We start from the raw sequence: 25,067 nt of genomic DNA on the forward strand, positions 1-25,067 counted from the left end.
TAGAAAACTACTATTTGGGCGCATGGCAGGCCCCGGAGAGGAAGCAGCACTATTTGAATTTTGGAACACAAATTTGGCTGGAAGAGTTCTTGAAATGTCGAAACAATAGAAACTCCACAACTGACCCTATTCTCTAAATTGCACACTCTAAAGAATTAATTTATAAGTATAATGAGTCTTTTGAGCTCACGTTTTGTTAAAAGATTTAGTTCAAAATGAGTGTCAAAAAATAAAGTCTTTTTTTTCACAAAAGTGTCATTTTTGAGGACAAATTTTTAATACATAGTAGTGAGAGGTGAAGAAATGGACTCCAAAATGTATAGACCTTTTCCTCCTGTGCCCAGATTCACTATTTCACTCCATAGGAATGGAGAAAAGCGCAAATAGAGTCTTATCCGAGAAACAGGGTAAGAAGCGTATTAAAATTCTACTTACCTGATATAGGAGAGGTATAGCGCTTGAAATTAACAGTCAGCTGCCACACATCCAAAGGTCAAACCAGTGACCGCCGAGACATATAGTTAAATGGAACTTTTTTATGGATTCAGTGTGCTGCTTAACATAACACACAAATACTCGTGCATTAGAAGATCGATGTTTTATTCTTTTCTTTTTCCCAACGCGTTTCAAAGTACAAATCACTTCTTCCTCAGGGGATGATATACAGGAGAAAATAGCGTTGCTTACAAGTTAAATACACTTGACATTTGAAAAAAGCATTTTTTGTACTTCGAAACGCGTTGGGAAAAAGAAATGAATAAAACATTGATCTTCTAATGCACGAGTATTTGTGTGTTATGTTAAGCAGCGCACTGAATCCATAAAAAAGTTCCATTTAACTATATGTCCTGTGCCCAGATGTAACCCCGTTAGTAGGCTGACTGACCAGTTGGGCCCAAAAGGGATGGAGCACCCTGTGTAATTTCAGATCATTAAATCATATATATAGGGTACAATGTCCCCAGCATCACCTTTGCCAGTAAATACGACTTTACTGTGCTCACAAAGCATGCCACTGCTATTTCATTACAGCTGGAAAAACTGCATTGAAATAAAAGGCAACAGGTTTCAAAAAGGAGGAGTGTAACAATGTGGCAAAGCTGAGCACCTTCCCAGGATAAAAGAACATCCAGGGCTACTGACACGCTTTATTTCTTTTAAAAAAAAAGATACTAGTTGTATAACTTCTCTATAACATTATAAAGGATGGATGTGCCATGTGACGCTGGCACACTATAGCAGGTCCCTGCCCGGCCAGGTAGGAACTGCCATGTGCGCAGAACAATCCATCCTTTTACAGTACATATGTAGAGGCCGTATGCCACATGTGGACAGTTTTAGCAGGTATAATGGGTTTCATAACAATAAAACAATAAGAAAGCTCATTCTTTATAGATCAGGAACGGGTCGTATACTAGGTAATCTCCATGAAAAACCGCCATGTCTATAACACCAAACAGTAGAAAGGTTCAGAATGACTGCTTTAGATGGCACGGCATAGTCAAACTGGCGGGAAAAAAACTATACTATTTCAGCAAATTCCCTTCATGGTATTCATCTAGGGGTGTGGAGAGCATTAACTTTTTCATTTTATTTTTTTGTATTCCAATTTAATAATGGGTAATGTTACCCGCGTGTCGCTGTCCTGATCGCTGCTGAGATCTACCTGTTTGGCAGCTCAGCAGCGATCATGTAGTGACACACCAGCGATCCTGACAAGGTCATATCATTGTCGGGGCCCTTAGGGTTACGCTTGTTAGGCTTACACTTATTAGGGTTAGAGTTGCACTTATTAGGGTTCGGGTTAGAGTTACACTTATTAGGGTTTGGTTTACACTTATTAGGGTTAGAGTTAAGCTTATTAGGGTTAGGGTTACACTTATTAGGGTAAGGATTAGAGTTACGCTTATTATGGTTAGGGTTCTGCTTGTTAGGGTTAGGTTACGCTTATTAGGGTTAGGGTTGCGCTTATTAGGGTTAGGGTTATGCTTTTTAGGGTTACGCTTGTTAGGGTTGCGCTTATTAGGGTTACACGAATTAAGGCTAGGGTTACGCTTATTAGGATTAGGGTTACGCTTATTAGGGTTAGAATTCCGCTTATTAGGGTTATTCTTACACTTATTAGGGTTTATGATGTTGAGCCAAAAAAATACAAAATCATATTTTTACCACAAAACTTTTGTTTTAAGCCCACATTTTGCATTTTTAGAAGGATAAAAAGAGAAAATGCACCATAGAGTTTGTTGTGCAATTTACTCCTGAATACGGCAATACCCCATATGCGGTAGAAAACTACTATTTGGGCGCATGGCAGGCCCCGGAGAGGAAGCAGCACTATTTGAATTTTGGAACACAAATTTGGCTGGAAGAGTTCTTGAAATGTCGAAACAATAGAAACTCCACAACTGACCCTATTCTCTAAATTGCACACTCTAAAGAATTAATTTATAAGTATAATGAGTCTTTTGAGCTCACGTTTTGTTAAAAGATTTAGTTCAAAATGAGTGTCAAAAAATAAAGTCTTTTTTTTCACAAAAGTGTCATTTTTGAGGACAAATTTTTAATACATAGTAGTGAGAGGTGAAGAAATGGACTCCAAAATGTATAGACCTTTTCCTCCTGTGCCCAGATTCACTATTTCACTCCATAGGAATGGAGAAAAGCGCAAATAGAGTCTTATCCGAGAAACAGGGTAAGAAGCGTATTAAAATTCTACTTACCTGATATAGGAGAGGTATAGCGCTTGAAATTAACAGTCAGCTGCCACACATCCAAAGGTCAAACCAGTGACCGCCGAGACATATAGTTAAATGGAACTTTTTTATGGATTCAGTGTGCTGCTTAACATAACACACAAATACTCGTGCATTAGAAGATCGATGTTTTATTCTTTTCTTTTTCCCAACGCGTTTCAAAGTACAAATCACTTCTTCCTCAGGGGATGATATACAGGAGAAAATAGCGTTGCTTACAAGTTAAATACACTTGACATTTGAAAAAAGCATTTTTTGTACTTCGAAACGCGTTGGGAAAAAGAAATGAATAAAACATTGATCTTCTAATGCACGAGTATTTGTGTGTTATGTTAAGCAGCGCACTGAATCCATAAAAAAGTTCCATTTAACTATATGTCCTGTGCCCAGATGTAACCCCGTTAGTAGGCTGACTGACCAGTTGGGCCCAAAAGGGATGGAGCACCCTGTGTAATTTCAGATCATTAAATCATATATATAGGGTACAATGTCCCCAGCATCACCTCTGCCAGTAAATACGACTTTACTGTGCTCACAAAGCATGCCACTGCTATTTCATTACAGCTGGAAAAACTGCATTGAAATAAAAGGCAACAGGTTTCAAAAAGGAGGAGTGTAACAATGTGGCAAAGCTGAGCACCTTCCCAGGATAAAAGAACATCCAGGGCTACTGACACGCTTTATTTCTTTTAAAAAAAAAGATACTAGTTGTATAACTTCTCTATAACATTATAAAGGACGGATGTGCCATGTGACGCTGGCACACTATAGCAGGTCCCTGCCCGGCCAGGTAGGAACTGCCATGTGCGCAGAACAATCCATCCTTTTACAGTACATATGTAGAGGCCGTATGCCACATGTGGACAGTTTTAGCAGGTATAATGGGTTTCATAACAATAAAACAATAAGAAAGCTCATTCTTTATAGATCAGGAACGGGTCGTATACTAGGTAATCTCCATGAGAAACCGCCATGTCTATAACACCAAACAATAGAAAGGTTCAGAATGACTGCTTTAGATGGCACGGCATAGTCAAACTGGCGGGAAAAAAAGTATACTATTTCAGCAAATTCCCTTCATGGTATTCATCTAGGGGTGTGGAGAGCATTAACTTTTTCATTTTATTTTTTTGTATTCCAATTTAATAATGGGTAATGAAGAAATAAAAAGTGAATTGGCAGAAGGTGACAAGGGTAAAAACAAAAAATATCCAGTTATTCTAAGGATGTATGGTAGTGACAGAAACATTCCCTAATGCAGAGGCCAGATTAATCAGGACATATGTCACACTGGTAAATGATTTCCCTTCTAGCTCCATCTTTGCAACACGCCCTGCATCTCTTTTAGGGTCGGCCTTTTTTGGCTGTTGGTGGAACTTAGACAGAGCGACTTAATTTCGCCTGTCTTTAATTTTGGGGTGACAAGAGTCTTGGGCGTATGGTTCCACAGGCCACACTTTTTTGAGCAGACAGGCATCTGAGCAGAGGTACACTTGTATAATAATTATCTACATTCAAGTTGTGCCCCTTATCTAAAAGGTAATGAACCAGGTCCCACACAATTTTCTCAGCTATATTTAGGGGGAAGGGGCATTCGGTAGAAACACTCTGGGTCTTTCCCCTCATACACCCAGAATTTGTGTATGTAGCCAGAGCCGCTTTCACACAAATTATATGTTTTCAGTCTGAATCGGGACCTTTTATTAGTACTGTTTGAAAAGCAGCCTGCCCTTGAAAAGGACCAGGGACCCGTCCAGATAGAATTTTTTTTTTTGAGGTAAATGTCTGGGAAAATTTATTGTTCAAATAATTTATTAGGGGCCTGACTTTTTAAAGTTGGTCATAGCTGGGGTCATTGGAAGGGGGGCAGTTTGCATTTTCTGCAAAATGTAGAAATCGCAGAATGCTCTCAAATTGTCACTGGGCCATTACATACATAGGGGTGTCGTACAGAACATCAGTTGACCACTATGATCTGAGAGTGGGTTTCTTTATCAGACCCATATTGAGAAGAAGGACAAAAAATGTCAAAATATCCGCCAAATCAATATGGCTCCAGTTTCTACTTTTGGAGTAGTAGGGTGTGGGGTGGCCGGCAATGAATTGAGCAGCATACAAATTGGTCTGCTCAATCATTACATTTAGTGATTCTTCAGAGAAGAAATTTTTAAAAAAATATACCTCCCTAAATTCACCAGTGTCCATATGAAGGCCCGTGGCAGAAATAAAATTTTGGCACGCACGGAGTGTAGGATTCCATGGACACTCAATCATTTACAGCAGCAGCAGCAGTAGCGCTAGCATGTTCTCGCCCGCTGCACTGTTGCTGATTCTCATTGCCGCTAGAACTAGTGGACGAGGATGACATCAGGAAAAACTGCTCGGCCATTTCACTGGCGCTGTCTGTAACAGAACAGATCATGGCATAAGCCTCATCAGCCGAATAAAAATGTGCAGCCATTTCAATCTCTCAGTTTGTCTGATTTTTCTCTTTATATGTATATTTTTGAGTAAAATGTAAATTGCTATTTAATTCTGTAAACTACAGACAAGACGTCTCCGAATTTCCAAGCAGTAAATTTTGTATTTATTTTCAGAAAATGAGAAATGGTCAAAATAGCAAAAAATGCAGTGCTGGCACCCTAAAATAATGCAAAGAAAACAAGCTCATAATCATTTAGAAACAAGAATACTAATGTTTTAACTCAGGAAGAGTTCAGAAATCAATATTTTGTTAACCAAGATTTTTAATCACAGCTTTCATGCATCCGGACATGCTTTCCACCAGTCTTTCACACTGCTTTTGAGTGACCTTATGTCACTCCTGGTACAAAAATGTATGCAGTTCTTCTTTGTTTGATGGCTTGTGACTATCCATCTACCTCTTTATTACATTCCAGAGGTTTTCAATGGGGCTCAGGTCTGGAGCTTGGGCTGGCCATGACAGGGATTTGATGTGGTGGCCCTTCATCCACACATTGAGTGGATGAAGTGTGGCATGGTGCATTGTCTCCATCTAATTATTAGACGACCAGGTGTTGGGCAAAGCTGAAAATTAGACTCATCAGACAATAACTTATTCCAGTCCTCTATGGCCCAATCCTTGTGGTCCTTGGCAAACTTCTGCCTGGCTCTCCTTTGCTTCTCATTGATGAAAGGCTTTTTTCTAGCTTTACATGACTTGAGCCCTGCCTTTAGGAGCCTGTTACGAACTATTTTTGCTGTGGACTTCACCCCAGCTGCTATTTGCCATTCCTTTTGTAGGTGTCATCCTGTGGTTGCTGAGTGACATTCGAATAAGATGACGGTCATCCCTGTCAGTGGAGAGTCATTTTTGCCCTCTGCTGGTCTATAGCTTTGTAGTCCCCAATGTCTGCTACTTCACCTTGTTGTAATGGACTGCCAGCTTAAAAATTTTGAAGATGGAAGCTGCATTATGCTCACAGTGGTCCCTCTGCTAGTAAAGCCAGAATTGAGCCCTTCTTTTCCTCACTCAAGACTTTTCTTTTCGACTCCTTTGGCATGGTTAAAAGTTATTTTTTCATTCCTATTACTTTGGGGATATTTCTAGCACTTGTTTTGCCATCCAGTATGTCCTATTGCAAGAGGATTGTGAACACCACAGCAGAGTTTTTTATACTTTACTTCGTTAAATAAGATTTGGTTCAGGTGGTCACCTAATCAGAAGCACATTAAGTAGAATGAGGTGTACTCTGGTTGGAATTCAACTGACACTGGAATGGAATGGCTGTCAGACATGTAGAGAAGCTGATTTTTATAAAACTGTGCACTGGTCTCTTAATTTTTGCCAGAGCTGTATATATATATATATAACAGAGGTGATGGGAGGACGGACAGGGAGACGGCGGTGACAGTGGGAGTGGGATAAAAATTGATTCTAGATTTCACACAAGTTTCTAACAGCAGCACAGCTCCGATCTTTAACTATGTCACAGACGGAGTGACAAGCTGGAGCTGTGCTGCTGTTTCCCACAATTTGATACATTGCTGTGATTGGATAGTTACAGTTACTATCCAATCACAGCAATCAGAGAGGCAGGGAAGCTGTCTTTGGTCCCTGCATCTCTTCACTGCCTTCCAAATGACACGATCGTGAGCAATTGAGGCATCAGCACGGTTAATCAGTTGGGGAGGCGGTGCTCAGCACATCCTTGGCTGTTCCAGCACTGCCCCCTGGCTCTCACAGCAGCAGATCAGACACTGTCAGCGCCAAGCTTCTCTGATCGGGCAGGAGATGCTGATATTTCACACAGTCCATCTTGTTGCGGGAACTGACGCCAAGCCATAGCGGACTGTGTCCGTCATTAGACGTTAAGGGGTTAAATGCTACTCTCACAGATTGACAGCAGCATTTTACAGTTTAACAGGAGCAGACAAAGCTCCGTTCCTCTCAGCTGTTCCAGGCAGATGATTGCTGAATCACCCAAGTAGACAACATTGATTGTAATATGTTCATCAACAGCCATCATTTTGCAGAACAAAAATCCAAAAGTAGAAAGAATTAATATATTTATTGCTAATGGTATTTATGCCTAACTCAGGAAAATTAGAAAAAAAAACAAGTTATGACTATTAAAGTTCAAATATCCAAAGCCCTATCCATTGCTGGGCAGCTCTGAAAAAAGAACTTGTAGCGATTCTCCAGGTCTTGGAAACTGCATCTGCTCATGTTCTCAGCGCAGGTCGGTGCAGGAATTCACCTTTTTCTTCCAAGATGTGTCATGCCTGTATAGAAGCGATAAGTCGCCTTTCTCATTAACCTGAAAATGATTAAAAGATGTTTTTAAAAAACTAGACAATATGCACTGGTTATCAAATGAAACAAACTCAGCAAAAGCAACTTCAACATTATATTTCTGGTCATCAGCTGAAGTTGAAATAGACATGAAATATTACATTATATATTGTCTGCAAAAAAGGCCAATCTGGAAATTGAAAAAAGGAAGTTGCCAATATTAGTGTAATGATAGAAAAATGCAATATGAGCCATATGACTGGTGAGAGCACTCACAATAGATCTGTACGGCTTGTAATGTCTGAGGGACTTATCTCGCCCGTCAGATTGTGTGTTGGCGATTCTTCCGCAGCAGTAGGCTGATAACTTTCATTATTTCCTGCTTTTCTCAACCAGAATTAAAAAAATTGTACAGCAAGAAAAAATAATTGTAAGAATTACAGTAATAAAAACTGTATTACATTTCTTCTATTATTACACCTTGCTTACACTATCATGTCCTCGCTGTTGCTCTTCTTGAAATCAAGAATGATTGTTACTTATAATGATTTAGTATTGACATGAAGAACATATATAAATGGAGGAAAACCACAGAAATATTTACCTGGAAAATACATGATGGAAGCTTTGTGTCAATCAGAATAGGTGGATTCTGAACATTTGCTGTTAGCTGCTTGTGATGAAGATGTAAACTGATTGTCTCCCTACGTGGGGAAAAAAGGCAAAGTATATAAAAGTATTTAATGTTTAAATGATAAAACTCAATAAGAGACTAAATTAGAGACTCAAGATTCTCAATATTTTAAAAATCACTTATTATAGATTGCTGACGATAGTGGAGGCTCCGTTCTTACCTCCATCACAGGTAGATGAGATGACGATATTTAGATAAGTCTCAATGTTCAGATAATGAACCTGAAAATATAAAGAAAAATAATTATATCCAACTAAGACAGAAATTATAAGAGGCTTGCGAACACATTGTAGATAATTGCTGGGAATGTTCAATCATTCCATATCCAGCAAGTTATGGAAAATGTAACCAGGGTTTATCTGGTAACCTATGAGGACGGATTCCAGATATTTACTGCTAATTGCTGGTGATGAACACAGATATTCAATGTCTCTCTGCTCAGGGGAAAATATATAAAATTGTTTCAAATTTACATGTTAAAGAAACCAAATTAGAGGCTAAATATTCTGAAGAATACTTACATGTTTAGCTGATGGACAGTTGACGTATTCGTCCTCCGCACCGGCGACAGAAACATTTATTGTCGGCTATTTTTTTAAATCGCCCAATTCTGCAAAGATAAGAGGAATATTGGTTACCGGAGTGGAATGAACGTTCATTAATACCATGGATTATATTAAAAAGAACAGGCTCCAGCACAGAAAATATAACATGTAACATCCTAAACCCTACGGCTTCGAGGTCAGTCCACTCTGATAGTAGTAAAGTATAGACGCATTCTACCAACAGAACCGCACGGACGTCTCCGCAGTGATTGTGTTTAATGAGGAGATAAATCATAAAATCCACTTACTCTTTATCACACTGGGTGCATTGGTAGTTGTAGTTATAATGGATGGTGTAGCTGTGATGTTCTGTCACTTTTGGCAGCTCGGGATGAATAAGATTTACCCTTCCTGAAAAAGCCTGCCACAACGGGCCATGGTCGTCTCTGTAGTCACCGGTGACTATCCAACAGGCGGCATGGCACATCTCGTGCACAAGGGTGGATCGTACTCGCTCTAAAACAAGAGTTTACACAGTTATAAGAGAATCTGAGTACACCCTGATTAAACTGTTTAGTTTTACATAGCAGGACAAAATACAAAATACATGCTGAGAAGAACAACACGTGACAAGTCAACCATGCCATTATTTATTTACCGAAAACTACTTCAAAATGCAGAAGCAGAGAGTGGAAAATAAGTACACCCCATGAATCAATAGCTTTTAGAATCTTTGGCAGGAATAACTTGAAGTTGCATCAATGGTGTACTTATCCACACACCGTTTTTGCCTTTTGGTCTACTTTTTGTTAAATAATGATGCAATATTTTTTTCCATGTTGTTTTCTGAGATTGTATTTCCCTACTTTTAGGACTTTCTATGGACCTGACGCTTTTTTATTTTCTCCTAATATGTAAAATATTAGAATTCAAAGTGGGTGTACTTAGTTTTTCTTATGGCAGTAAGTACGATGAGTTTATAAAATGTATTACATCACAAGCAGCAGTTTTTTGTCCTGTATACAGATTGTCTTATGAAGCCGCAGGATGAATGTGATGTGAAACCTACCGGCAGAATCACAGACTTTCTCAGAAAGCTCAATAACTGAGAAGCGGCGGTCGTTATCCAGCTTGTACCAGCATTTGCCGGCTGCTGATGTCAGCCTCTTGCTCCATGAAATGTCAATTTTCACAGGGAGCTAAAATTAAGGAAACAAATTCCATTATATCTGTAAACTCTTTGACCCCAGTCTTACAAAGTCCCCAACTCTCATATGTGATTTATAGCACTGGTCTCCTTGTATGCGGCATGGGGTCTATCGAGAAGTCCAAGATATGAGATCAATAATATATAATATATAACATACTGTATAATATAATAATAAACTTATTCTAAGAAGTCCAAATATCAGCTAAATGATTTTTATATATAAATGTAAAAATCCTGTGAACTTCAAACCAAAAGTTGCTAATCTTTTTGTCCCTGAAATGGTGGATCATCTAAGGTTTCCTCTCATCCCACAGATTATTATTATTATTTATTATTATAGCGCCATTTATTCCATGGCGCTTTACATGTGAGGAGGGGTATACATACATACACGACTTGTACAGGATGAGAGGACCCTGCCCGCGAGGGCTCACAATCTACAACGGGATGGGTGAGGATACAGTAGTCGAGGGTAGAGCTGGTCGTGCAGCGGTTTGGTGGATAGGTGGTTACTGCAAGTTGTAGGCTTGTTGGAAGAGGTAGGTCTTCAAGTTCTTTTTGAAGGTTTCCATGGTAGGCGAGAGTCTGATATGTTGTGGTAGAGTTCCAGAGTAGAGGGGATGCGCGGGAGAAATCTTGCATGCGATTGTGGGAAGAGGAGATACGAGGGGAGTACAGAAGGAGATCTTGTGAGGATTGGAGGTTTCGTGCTAGGTCACAGATGTACGGAGGACTCAGGTTGTAGATGGCTTTGTATGTCATGGTTAGGGTTTTGAACTGGAGTCTTTGGGTAATGGGGAGCCAGTGCAGGGATTGACAGAGGGGAGAGGCCGGGGAATAGCGGGGGGGACAGGAAGATTAGTCGGGCAGCAGAGTTAAGAATAGATTGGAGGGGTGCGAGAGTGTTAGAGGGGAGGCCACAGAGCAGGAGGTTGCAGTAGTCAAGGCAGGAGATGATGAGGGCATGGACTAGGGTTTTTGCAGATTATTGTTTGAGGAATGTACGGATCCGTGAAATATTTTTGAGTTGAAGTCAGCAGGAAGCGGAAAGGGCTTGGATATGTGGTTTGAAAGAGAGATCAGTGTCAAGGATAACCCCGAGGCAGCGAGCTTGTGGGACTGGAGAGAGTGGGCAGCCATTTACTTTAATGGATAGGTCTATTGGGGGGGTCACGTGAGATGGGCGAAAGATGATTAATTCTGTTTTGTCCATATTAAGTTTTAGAAATCTAGCGGAGAAGGATGAAATAGCAGACACAGATAAGAAGAGGGTGATGGCATTTACCCTACTAAGTGAGATTTACCTGAGATATTCCATAACTCTATTACAGAAACATGACAAAGGGGTTAAGATGCCTTTCAGAAAGTTAGAGCCATTTTTCTTGGAATTTATTGTTTAAAGGGGGAGATAATAGAGAAGTCATGTATCACCCAGAAACCGATGATAAGATGTGATACCTTATTATTGAAGACTGTCCTGTTGTACAGATTGTACAGTCGCTCCACCAGCTCCTTCTTTGTTTCCTGGAAGTTGGTAACATAGATGGAAGTGGGAGAAATAATGTCTTCCAGGAAACAGCTGGGGATGTTACATAGTGGTGTCCTGGGAAAGATAAAGAATCATATATAAATCCACAGGAAACATCTTACCTAGTTCATGGCTTTATATAGAGGTAGATGCACCTGACATAACTTACCTCTCCTCTGTATCAGAGCTCTCCTCGCTATCAGATGGTAAATTATCTGTACAGATATCTGGAAGAGTGAAAATACTTTTTATAAGGCTCAAATCAGACATGTTAGTATGCAGGTCCGTACTAGAGAGAGGTCTATATATTATATAGAGTGTAGAGCACTAATAAGACTATGAATATGGGATCTGACCAGAGCAGAACACGTAGCTGACCAGACCACCAGAAATCCACAGGATCATCCATTGGGATCAGGTTCTAAAATTATAATGGGGTTCAACAACAACATTTTCACAGATGTCTTTCCCACCTGTTGCTCAGGTAATCTTTCCTTATTAATGTTGTATGTGCTCAGTACAAGATCAGAAGTGAACATGTCCTCAATGGCCGGAGGGTGGACACTCAAATGGTACGGGTCCATTCTCTGGGACCTTCATGTAAAATAAGACTAGAGGTCCTATCACCTCATTTGCTGATTCATGATAGCCTCCATTGGGTTTAATAAAGATGTGGGATTGCTTGTGCAGGGCTTTCTCCATTGATGTTTAGTGGATTTCCGAAAGGACACAAGCAAATGTATTGCACATCTGTAATAAATTCTCTAAGGACAACAATGGCCATAAGTCAAGATGGCGGTGACTTTTTCTCCCAATATGGAAGTGTCTGAGACACAGGACCTACACCAATCAAGCATGGGTAAATTAGGATTACCTCTGTTAGGTATCTTTAATTTAAAAATGCACAGACACATCTATACTTTACGTTTAGTTGTTACTTTTGGAAACTGATCTGTGACAGTACAAAAAATTCAGTGTTCTTGCTAAAATAACCCAGGATGTTATCTAGAAATGATAACTTACTATTATACGTGGAAGTTCCTGCTCTATTGAAATCATCGTCATCATCATCATCAACAATAATGATGTCATCGGAGCTGTGGATTAAATGTAACAGGTAATGAGCCACCATTAATCATTAATCCCCATCATGTACTTAGTAATGGAGGAGGCGTGTGTCTTACCAGGTGGTACTGTCCGGATCATGATCTGATGGTGGTAAACTCAGATCTGTGGGGGAAAGACAACATAAATCTCTTATTAGAATCTTGTATTAGCAAAGACTGAGGCTTAATATCAAAATAAATAATTCCTAATAAAGTAACCAGTGTACCCCTATATGTACATGGGGCAAAAAATCACATTCAGCTACAGTAATCTGCCCTGTACATGGCCACCATGAGAAACAATCCCCAGATCCCATTTCTGTCTGACTTTATAACGCTTGCATGAATATTCCTGACCAAATGCTGAACCGAAATGTTTAATAAGAACTCATTACCATAGACGTATAATAAAGATAAATCCAAGCCCTGACCACAATGTGCACGTGATTTGCACCCAATGACTACAATGGCGCAATAATACATCAGAGCCTTTACTAGATTCGGACTACAGTACCTTGTAAACTCGGAGTCGGGCCCGAATTGAAGCCAGTGGTGTCATCTTGGCCTGGAGACCTTGGAATTGGCTTCTTCCTTGGATGAGACTAAAAAATGGCAAACATGTCAGATATAATCTATAACCATGAACATCTCCAATCTATAATCTTTCTCCATATTCCACAGATTACAGGTAGACAGCGATATAAATGAGGTTTCCATTGGCCTGTGGTTATTTCATATACAGAGTATGATGGGTGTACCGGAAACTTATGGTTAGGATATGGATAGGGGCGGTGGTGACATTTATGTCTTCATATAATATTATTATGTATCCTGTACATGGACATATTGTCACAAATATTACAAGTGAGGTCAGCCTTTACTCTGCAAGCATGATCCAAATTATCACACTATCTACTTGGATCTATATTTACGGTCCCACCATCTTTTTCTTGAACTTTTCTTCCAAACATATTTTAGTAATTTAAGAATATAAAATGATACCTGATGGAAGTCGTCATCATCACTGTTGTCCTCGGTGTCAGAGAGAACTATATTACTCTTAAATCGCTTTTTTGGCATCATGTTTGCACAAGTCACTCACAACACTCCTCTCTCCTCAAACGCCTACAAAAACCCTCAATGGAACCTTGGATGACGGAGCGTTCTATAGCGTCCAGCCAATTGTGACATCATTAGAATGCTGCAATTGTTTGCTCATTTTTTTGCATTTTACAGCTTTAATTGTACAAAACATACTGTACAAATACAAAAAAAAGGAAATCAGATAAAAACAACAATCTTCCTAAGGCCGGGGTCACACTTGCGAGTGCAATGTGAGAAACTCGCTTGAGTCTCTCGCCTCAATACCCAGCACTACCGCTAGCACTTGGGAGCGGAGTGTGCGGCTGCATGTATTTCTATGCAACTGAACACTCTGCTCCGAGCAGCCGGCGGCAGTGACGGGTATTGAGGCGAGAACACGCGAGTTTCTCGCATTGCACTCGCAAGTGTGACCCCGGCCTAATTCCTTCACTCCCGACCTTTTTACAATTGTTCAGAAAAAGAAAACAATTAAAAAAAAAACACATTATCCAACATTTAAAAATAAAGAAACCCCCGCTAATGTTTAAGCTGTTGATTATCTCTTCCCCGAGTTTTAATTATTTCCCCTACATTTTTTTCCAAGTGTTCTTGCAATTTTCAAAGTTCTATGAGGAGCAAAACCAGACCCTGTCATATTTTATAACTAGTAATTTCTTCTATTCTGTAATAGTCCATTTTTTCCTTATTCATTTCCTAACGAAATCCACTCTTTCTATATAAAGCCGCCTACTTAAAGGGAACCTGTCAGCAGGATTGTGCATGTAACCTACACACAGTGTGTGGTCGGCGCCGTTATGCTGAGTAAAATGATACCTTGGTTGATGAAATCTGTCCTGTGGCTGTTTCTTAATCTTTATTTTCAGTTTCATGTTAATGAGATTCTCATGCCCTAAGGCAGGGTTCATGTATTTTGTGCTCCGATTAGATATTCATAATGCAGACTACTGACCCCCTCAGTGATCCCTCACTGACCTGCCCCCTAGTTTGCATAATGAATGCGCTGCAGCATAATCGCATGGTTACTATACACTTAATCCATTTTGCAGATTTACTTGAGCGAGGAAAAAAAAAGTCATTTTGAAAATGGCGCCCAGGGTGCCTGCGCACCTATCGGTTTGTATAGAAATCCAAAAGCATTTACATTCTCACTTTCTTAAGAAGCAAAATGACCTTGTGTACAACGGTGATTCTTGCACAGTTACATTAAGTTTCTTTATAAGGGTATGTGCACACGACGACTGCAGTCGTTTTCCTGTAGCGGCTTTCCCAGCTGTTATGCTGGTGGACATTATTGGTTATCTATTAATAATCTGAGTAAAGTCAATGATAGTCGGGTGGAGTGAGCTGTCACCAGTCTGCAGATGACTGAAAAAGTATGTTGGGTGGTTTTCAAACTAATATTTTTAATGGAAAGCCAACCACACTAAATATAGGGGAGCAGGCTCTTTCAGATAGGGGCCTCCCAAATAGTCACAGTGATAGAACGGGCAAAAGTCTGCAGTCACTTTTATTGCAACTGAGTTATTTGGTGAACTGCAGAATTGTACATCATTCCACTCTCCGACTGACACATGACAATTTCCTGCAGTCTCCACTTGGGGGAGCTCAGAGCATAAACATTTCTATTGCTTCCACGGAGTTTGAGGGTATCTATATAATGCCAGAGACTCACTAGTGAAATTAATTTCTCCATCTCCTCTGCTGCAGGCATCAGTGGGAATCGCACTTCACTCAGATGATATCCAAGTACAGTGCGATGTTTTACACGCACCCACAGACTTTTATGGGTGTGTGCAATCCGAAATTGGCATGCTGCGTTATTTTCCCATCTGATCGTGATTTGATCAGAGCAGGAAAAAAAAGCCCCATTGAGGTCAGAGGCATAGGTTTAGATTGCTACGAAAGCAATCCGATGCTATTGTAAGGTGACATTAAGCCAGGTCAATAATGGAGAGGTGTCAATAAGACACCTATCCATTACTAATGCTATATAGTATGACAGGGTTAAAAAACGCAAACACATTAAAGGGAACCTGTCGCCCCCCCACCAGGGCGTTTTTCAGTTAAAGAGCCACCTTCAGCAGCACTAAGGCTGCATTCTGTGAAGGTGGCTCTTCTTTTTCTGACCCCCAGTAATGCCAAAATATTGACTTTTATAATTAACTCCTCATACCTGTAATGTGTCCCACAGGTATGTTGTGTCCCCCAGTATCAGCCGCCTACCATCCGTCAATCATGTCTGTCTGCGGCCTCGGTGCCGCCCACGATCTGTCCATCATGATGCCCCTGTGTGTCGCTGCCTCCTCTTGATTTGAATCCCGGCGCCTGCGCTGTAACAAGTGTTCTCGGGCATGCGCAGTGCACGCTGCCCGAAAACCGACATCAGGCTATTGCGCCTGCGCGTTGTGGAGGCCCCAGATCCCTCCCCGCAGTGTGTTATGATGTATTCACACTGCTGGGCTGGGGCCTTCGCAACACGCAGGCGCAATAGACTGATGTCGGTTCTCGGGCAGTGCGCACTGCACAAGCCCGAGAACACTTGTTACAGCGCAGGCGCCGGGATTCAAATCAAGAGGAGGCAGCGATGCACATGGCATCATGATGGACAGATCGTGGGCGCACCGAGGCCTCGGACAGACATGATTGATGGATGGTAGGCGGCTGATAGAGGGGGACACAACATACCTGTGGGACACATTACAGGTATGAGGAGCTAATTATAAAAGTCAATATTTTGGCATTAATGAGGGTCAGAAAAAGAAGAGCCACCTTCACAGAATGCAGCCTTAGTGCTGCTGAAGGTGGGTCTTTAACTGAAAAACGCCCTGGGGGGGTGACAGGTTCCCTTTAAGAATAAAGTCTTTTAATGAAATAATAAAACACACAGGTTTTCCATCTTTATTAATAAAAAAAATAAAAAAGCAACAATATCCCATACCTGTCCGCCGTACAGTCAAGTCCCACGCTGCAATCCATCTCAAGAAGTTAAATAGTTTACAACCGGGAGCGGCGCTAATAGGACCGGCCCGGCTGTAAACCCCTGGGGTGGCTGGGGCAGGTGTGCCGCCAGATGTTAAACAAACAGGAAAAAAAGAATTATATACAGCAGGTGTTACCATGGGCGTGCTCAAATAATATGTTCGAGTCACTGCGGTTGCATGTTTTGTGGCTGTTACACAGCTGCAACACTTGTAGGAATTGCCTAACAAACAGGCAATCCTCGCATTTGTTTCGGCTGTCTAACAGCCGCAAATCATGCAGCCATGGGGAATCAAACATATTATTCGAGCAGCCCAAGATACCCAGATAACATCCATGCACATTCGCTCATGACTAGAGTTGAGCGAAACGGGTCGAAAAAATTCAAAAGTCGCCGACTTTTGGCAAAGTCGGGTTTCATGAAACGAAACCCGACCCTAGGATGAGGTCGGCCACGAGGTCGGCGACTTACGCGCCAAAGTCGCGTTTCAAAAGTTTGTTTTGCGCTCTTTTTCAGCCAATCAGGATCCACGGACACTGTGGGCAACGTGATGACATAGGCACGGGTCACCACCATCTTTCAGAAGGGCATGCAAGTGATTGGCTTGCTTTGGTGGGCGTCACAGGGGGTATAAAAGGGCGTGCACGCCGACCGCCATCTTACTTCTGCCGATCTTAGTATAGGGAGAGGTTGCTGCTGATTCTGTAGGGAGAGCGTTAGGCAGGGAAGAAGACAAAAAAACTGCTTATGCTGCTAGCGATTTGGCCTGCACAACACACAAGTCACTGTGTGTGCAGTGCAAGGGGAGGCTATATTGTGGTGTATCAGTGGTGTTGGTTGTTGGGCTGCCTTTTAAGGCTTCCTGACACGCTGGCATTGCTGTTTACCCACTGCTCCGCAAACTGCTTTTTTAAAAGCAATCCAATCTCCCTTATCCTCTAGTCACTTTTGTCACAGCTGTGCCATCGAGCATGTCACATAGCGCTCAGGTATCAGTGGGCCTCACACAATCCACAAGTGTGCAGTGTCCAAAAGTGTACGCAGAGATTCAAAATCTCCATTATCCTCTCGTCACTTTGGTCACAGGCAGCTGTGCCATCGAGCGTGTCACATAGCGCTCAGATATCAGTGTGCCTCACACAATCCACAAGTGTGCAGTGTCCAAAAGTGTACGCAGAGATTCAAAATCTCCATTATCCTCTCGTCACTTTGGTCACAGGCAGCTGTGCCATCGAGCGTGTCACATAGCGCTCAGATATCAGTGTGCCTCACACAATCCACAAGTGTGCAGTGTCCAAAAGTGTGCGCAGAGATTCAAAATCTCCATTATCCTCTCCTCACTTTGGTCACAGGCAGCTGTGCCATCGAGCGTGTCACATAGCGCTCAGATATCAGTGTGCCTCACAAAATCCACAAGTGTCCAGTGTCCAAAAGTGTACGCAGAGATTCAAAATCTCCATTATCCTCTCGTCACTTTGGTCACAGGCAGCTGTGCCATCGAGCGTGTCACATAGCGCTCAGATATCAGTGGGCCTCACACAATCCACAAGTGTCCAGTGTCCAAAAGTGTACGCAGAGATTCAAAATCTCCATTATCCTCTCGTCACTTTGGTCACAGGCAGATGTGCCATCGAGCGTGTCACATAGCGCTCAGATATCAGTGTGCCTCACACAATCCACAAGTGTCCAGTGTCCAAAAGTGTACGCAGAGATTCAAAATCTCCATTATCCTCTCGTCACTTTGGTCACAGGCAGCTGTGCCATCGAGCGTGTCACATAGCGCTCAGATATCAGTGTGCCTCACACAATCCACAAGTGTCCAGTGTCCAAAAGTGTACGCAGAGATTCAAAATCTCCATTATCCTCTCGTCACTTTGGTCACAGGCAGCTGTGCCATCGAGCGTGTCACATAGCGCTCAGATATCAGTGGGCCTCACACAATCCACAAGTGTGCAGTGTCCAAAAGTGTGCGCAGAGATTCAAAATCTCCATTATCCTCTCGTCACTTTGGTCACAGGCAGCTGTGCCATCGAGCGTGTCACATAGCGCTCAGATATCAGTGTGCCTCACAAAATCCACAAGTGTCCAGTGTCCAAAAGTGTACGCAGAGATTCAAAATCTCCATTATCCTCTCGTCACTTTGGTCACAGGCAGCTGTGTCATCGAGCGTGTCACATAGCGCTCAGATATCAGTGTGCCTCACACAATCCACAAGTGTCCAGTGTCCAAAAGTGTACGCAGAGATTCAAAATCTCCATTATCCTCTCGTCACTTTGGTCACAGGCAGCTGTGCCATCGAGCGTGTCACATAGCGCTCAGATATCAGTGTGCCTCACACAATCCACAAGTGTCCAGTGTCCAAAAGTGTACGCAGAGATTCAAAATCTCCATTATCCTCTCGTCACTTTGGTCACAGGCAGCTGTGCCATCGAGCGTGTCACATAGCGCTCAGATATCAGTGTGCCTCACACAATCCACAAGTGTCCAGTGTCCAAAAGTGTACGCAGAGATTCAAAATCTCCATTATCCTCTCGTCACTTTGGTCACAGGCAGCTGTGCCATCGAGCGTGTCACATAGCGCTAAGATATCAGTGTGCCTCACACAATCCACAAGTGTCCAGTGTCCAAAAGTGTACGCAGAGATTCAAAATCTCCATTATCCTCTCGTCACTTTGGTCACAGGCAGCTGTGCCATCGAGCGTGTCACATAGCGCTCAGATATCAGTGTGCCTCACACAATCCACAAGTGTCCAGTGTCCAAAAGTGTGCGCAGAGATTCAAAATCTCCATTATCCTCTCGTCACTTTGGTCACAGGCAGCTGTGCCATCGAGCCTGTCACATAGCGCTCAGATATCAGTGTGCCTCACACAATCCACAAGTGTCCAGTGTCCAAAAGTGTACGCAGAGATTCAAAATCTCCATTATCCTCTCGTCACTTTGGTCACAGGCAGCTGTGCCATCGAGCGTGTCACATAGCGCTCAGATATCAGTGTGCCTCACACAATCCACAAGTGTCCAGTGTCCAAAAGTGTACGCAGAGATTCAAAATCTCCATTATCCTCTCGTCACTTTGGTCACAGGCAGCTGTGCCATCGAGCCTGTCACATAGCGCTCAGATATCAGTGTGCCTCACACAATCCACAAGTGTCCAGTGTCCAAAAGTGTACGCAGAGATTCAAAATCTCCATTATCCTCTCGTCACTTTGGTCACAGGCAGCTGTGCCATCGAGCGTGTCACATAGCGCTCAGATACCAGTGTGCCTCACACAATCCACAAGTGTGCAGTGTCCAAAAGTGTGCGCAGAGATTCAAAATCTCCATTATCCTCTCGTCACTTTGGTCACAGGCAGCTGTGCCATCGAGCGTGTCACATAGCGCTCAGATATCAGTGTGCCTCACACAATCCACAAGTGTCCAGTGTCCAAAAGTGTACGCAGAGATTCAAAATCTCCATTATCCTCTCGTCACTTTGGTCACAGGCAGCTGTGCCATCGAGCGTGTCACATAGCGCTCAGATATCAGTGTGCCTCACACAATCCACAAGTGTCCAGTGTCCAAAAGTGTACGCAGAGATTCAAAATCTCCATTATCCTCTCGTCACTTTGGTCACAGGCAGCTGTTGCATCGAGCGTGTCACATAGCGCTCAGATATCAGTGTGCCTCACACAATCCACAAGTGTCCAGTGTCCAAAAGTGTACGCAGAGATTCAAAATCTCCATTATCCTCTCGTCACTTTGGTCACAGGCAGCTGTGCCATCGAGCCTGTCACATAGCGCTCAGATATCAGTGTGCCTCACACAATCCACAAGTGTCCAGTGTCCAAAAGTGTACGCAGAGATTCAAAATCTCCATTATCCTCTCGTCACTTTGGTCACAGGCAGCTGTGCCATCGAGCGTGTCACATAGCGCTCAGATATCAGTGTGCCTCACACAATCCACAAGTGTGCAGTGTCCAAAAGTGTGCGCAGAGATTCAAAATCTCCATTATCCTCTCGTCACTTTGGTCACAGGCAGCTGTGCCATCGAGCGTGTCACATAGCGCTCAGATATCAGTGTGCCTCACACAATCCACAAGTGTCCAGTGTCCAAAAGTGTACGCAGAGATTCAAAATCTCCATTATCCTCTCGTCACTTTGGTCACAGGCAGCTGTGCCATCGAGCGTGTCACATAGCGCTCAGATATCAGTGTGCCTCACACAATCCACAAGTGTCCAGTGTCCAAAAGTGTACGCAGAGATTCAAAATCTCCATTATCCTCTCGTCACTTTGGTCACAGGCAGCTGTTGCATCGAGCGTGTCACATAGCGCTCAGATATCAGTGTGCCTCACACAATCCACAAGTGTCCAGTGTCCAAAAGTGTACGCAGAGATTCAAAATCTCCATTATCCTCTCGTCACTTTGGTCACAGGCAGCTGTTGCATCGAGCGTGTCACATAGCGCTTAGATATCAGTGTGCCTCACACAATCCACAAGTGTTCAGTGTCCAAAAGTGTACGCAGAGATTCAAAATTTCCATTATCCTCTCGTCACTTTGGTCACAGGCAGCTGTGCCATCGAGCGTGTCACATAGCGCTCAGATATCAGTGTGCCTCACACAATCCACAAGTGTCCAGTGTCCAAAAGTGTACGCAGAGATTCAAAATCTCCATTATCCTCTCGTCACTTTGGTCACAGGCAGCTGTGCCATCGAGCGTGTCACATAGCGCTCAGATATCAGTGTGCCTCACAAAATCCACAAGTGTCCAGTGTCCAAAAGTGTACGCAGAGATTCAAAATCTCCATTATCCTCTCGTCACTTTGGTCACAGGCAGCTGTGCCATCGAGCGTGTCACATAGCGCTCAGATATCAGTGTGCCTCACACAATCCACAAGTGTCCAGTGTCCAAAAGTGTACGCAGAGATTCAAAATCTCCATTATCCTCTCGTCACTTTGGTCACAGGCAGCTGTGCCATCGAGCGTGTCACATAGCGCTCAGATATCAGTGTGCCTCACACAATCCACAAGTGTCCAGTGTCCAAAAGTGTACGCAGAGATTCAAAATCTCCATTATCCTCTCGTCACTTTGGTCACAGGCAGCTGTGCCATCGAGCGTGTCACATAGCGCTCAGATATCAGTGTGCCTCACACAATCCACAAGTGTCCAGTGTCCAAAAGTGTACGCAGAGATTCAAAATCTCCATTATCCTCTCGTCACTTTGGTCACAGGCAGCTGCGCCATCGAGCCTGTCACATAGCGCTCAGATATCAGTGGGCCTCACACAATCCACAAGTGTCCAGTGTCCAAAAGTGTACGCAGAGATTCAAAATCTCCATTATCCTCTCGTCACTTTGGTCACAGGCAGCTGTGCCATCGAGCGTGTCACATAGCGCTCAGATATCAGTGTGCCTCACACAATCCACAAGTGTCCAGTGTCCAAAAGTGTACGCAGAGATTCAAAATCTCCATTATCCTCTCGTCACTTTGGTCACAGGCAGCTGTGCCATCGAGCCTGTCACATAGCGCTCAGATATCAGTGGGCCTCACACAATCCACAAGTGTCCAGTGTCCAAAAGTGTACGCAGAGATTCAAAATCTCCATTATCCTCTCGTCACTTTGGTCACAGGCAGCTGTGCTATCGAGCGTGTCACATAGCGCTCAGATATCAGTGTGCCTCACACAATCCACAAGTGTCCAGTGTCCAAAAGTGTACGCAGAGATTCAAAATCTCCATTATCCTCTCGTCACTTTGGTCACAGGCAGCTGTGCCATCGAGCATGTCACATAGCGCTCAGATATCAGTGTGCCTCACACAATCCACAAGTGTCCAGTGTCCAAAAGTGTACGCAGAGATTCAAAATCTCCATTATCCTCTCGTCACTTTGGTCACAGGCAGCTGTGCCATCGAGCGTGTCACATAGCGCTCAGATATCAGTGTGCCTCACACAATCCACAAGTGTCCAGTGTCCAAAAGTGTATGCAGAGATTCAAAATCTCCATTATCCTCTCGTCACTTTGGTCACAGGCAGCTGTGCCATCGAGCGTGTCACATAGCGCTCAGATATCAGTGTGCCTCACACAATCCACAAGTGTCCAGTGTCCAAAAGTGTACGCAGAGATTCAAAATCTCCATTATCCTCTCGTCACTTTGGTCACAGGCAGCTGTGCCATCGAGCGTGTCACATAGCGCTCAGATACCAGTGTGCCTCACACAATCCACAAGTGTGCAGTGTCTAAAAGTGTACGCAGAGATTCAAAATCTCCATTATCCTCTCGTCACTTTGGTCACAGGCAGCTGTGCCATCGAGCCTGTCACATAGCGCTCAGATATCAGTGTGCCTCACACAATCCACAAGTGTCCAGTGTCCAAAAGTGTACGCAGAGATTCAAAATCTCCATTATCCTCTCGTCACTTTGGTCACAGGCAGCTGTGCCATCGAGCCTGTCACATAGCGCTCAGATATCAGTGTGCCTCACACAATCCACAAGTGTGCAGTGTCCAAAAGTGTACGCAGAGATTCAAAATCTCCATTATCCTCTCGTCACTTTGGTCACAGGCAGCTGTGCCATCGAGCGTGTCACATAGCGCTCAGATATCAGTGTGCCTCACACAATCCACAAGTGTCCAGTGTCCAAAAGTGTACGCAGAGATTCAAAATCTCCATTATCCTCTCGTCACTTTGGTCACAGGCAGCTGTGCCATCGAGCGTGTCACATAGCGCTCAGATATCAGTGTGCCTCACACAATCCACAAGTGTCCAGTGTCCAAAAGTGTACGCAGAGATTCAAAATCTCCATTATCCTCTCGTCACTTTGGTCACAGGCAGCTGTGCCATCGAGCCTGTCACATAGCGCTCAGATATCAGTGTGCCTCACACAATCCACAAGTGTCCAGTGTCCAAAAGTGTACGCAGAGATTCAAAATCTCCATTATCCTCTCGTCACTTTGGTCACAGGCAGCTGTGCCATCGAGCGTGTCACATAGCGCTCAGATATCAGTGTGCCTCACACAATCCACAAGTGTCCAGTGTCCAAAAGTGTACGCAGAGATTCAAAATCTCCATTATCCTCTCGTCACTTTGGTCACAGGCAGCTGTGCCATCGAGCCTGTCACATAGCGCTCAGATATCAGTGGGCCTCACACAATCCACAAGTGTCCACTGTCCACAAGTGTGTGCAGAAATTCTAAAACTCCCCTGTCCTATAGACACCTTGTACCTTGTTTTACATTACTATATAGTTTGTTTGATTTTGTCTACATTTCTACAAAAAATGAGGAAGGCTGGTGGAAGAGGCCGTGGAATTGGGCGGGGGTTGGCAGCTGGTAATGATGGTGTTGGTGGTGGATCTGATGGTAGTGGCAAGAGCAAAATAGGACCGAATGCAGGAGGTGCTGACCCTGCGTCATCGTCTGGCTACATAAGGCCTCGAACGCTTAGTTTTCTAGGAGTTGGCAAACCGCTTTTAAAGGCAGAGCATCAGGAAAAAGTTTTGTCTTACATTGCTGACTCAGCCTCCAGCTCTATCGCCTCCTCTTCTGAAGTTGTAAAAAGTAAAAGCACTGAGTCGTCATTGGAGGCTCATGTTCATGAACCACACCTTTCCTTGTGTCCTTCACCCCAACCAAGATTGAAGGATGACGCAGGCCATACTATTGATTACTCCATGGAGCTGTTTTCACATACCATGCCTGGATTATCAAGTCAAATGGTGAATTACCCAGGCCAAGATGAATCTGACATGGAGTGCACTGATGCACAGCCGCTGATGGATGATTCTGCTGGTACATTCACTCAGAGCACTACATTGTCCTCGCAGTGTACAGAGCCAGATTTTGACCCTGATGAGACTCAGGTGCCCCTTCCCGCACACTATACCACCATACACGGTGACACAGAGAAAGGTGCACATGACATAGAAGAGGAGGTGATGGATGACCCAGTTGTTGACCCAGATTGGCATCCATTGGGGGAAGAGGGTGCTGCTTCCAATAGCTCAGATGAGGAGCATCCACTGCAGACATCGACATCGCAACAGCTGTTATCTGGCAGGCCCGGAGCACTCCAAAGACAGGTTCCAAACATCAAAAGAGTTGCTGGACAGCTTGTCCAGAGGGTCAAAAGATCACAGCGTGCTAAGCCTCAAAATGTCTGCCAAAGTAGGAAGAGTGCAGTATGGCACTTTTTTGAACAAAATCCTCATGATCAGGCCAAGGTTATCTGTAAGAAGTGCGCAAAGACCTTTAGCCGAGGGAAAAATCTGAAAAATTTGAATACCAGTTGCATGCTTAGACATTTAACCAGCATGCACTTGCAAGCGTGGACACAACACCAAACCTCAAGTGCCACATGTGCAACTGATCACAACGAAGGTAGTCAGCAACGCTACATTGTTTCCCCCACTGTAAGC

The sequence above is a fragment of the Dendrobates tinctorius genome, unplaced genomic scaffold (genome assembly GCF_039654945.1).
Source record: "Dendrobates tinctorius isolate UK_male_01 unplaced genomic scaffold, ASM3965494v1 ptg000203l, whole genome shotgun sequence".
NCBI lineage: Eukaryota > Metazoa > Chordata > Amphibia > Anura > Dendrobatidae > Dendrobates > Dendrobates tinctorius.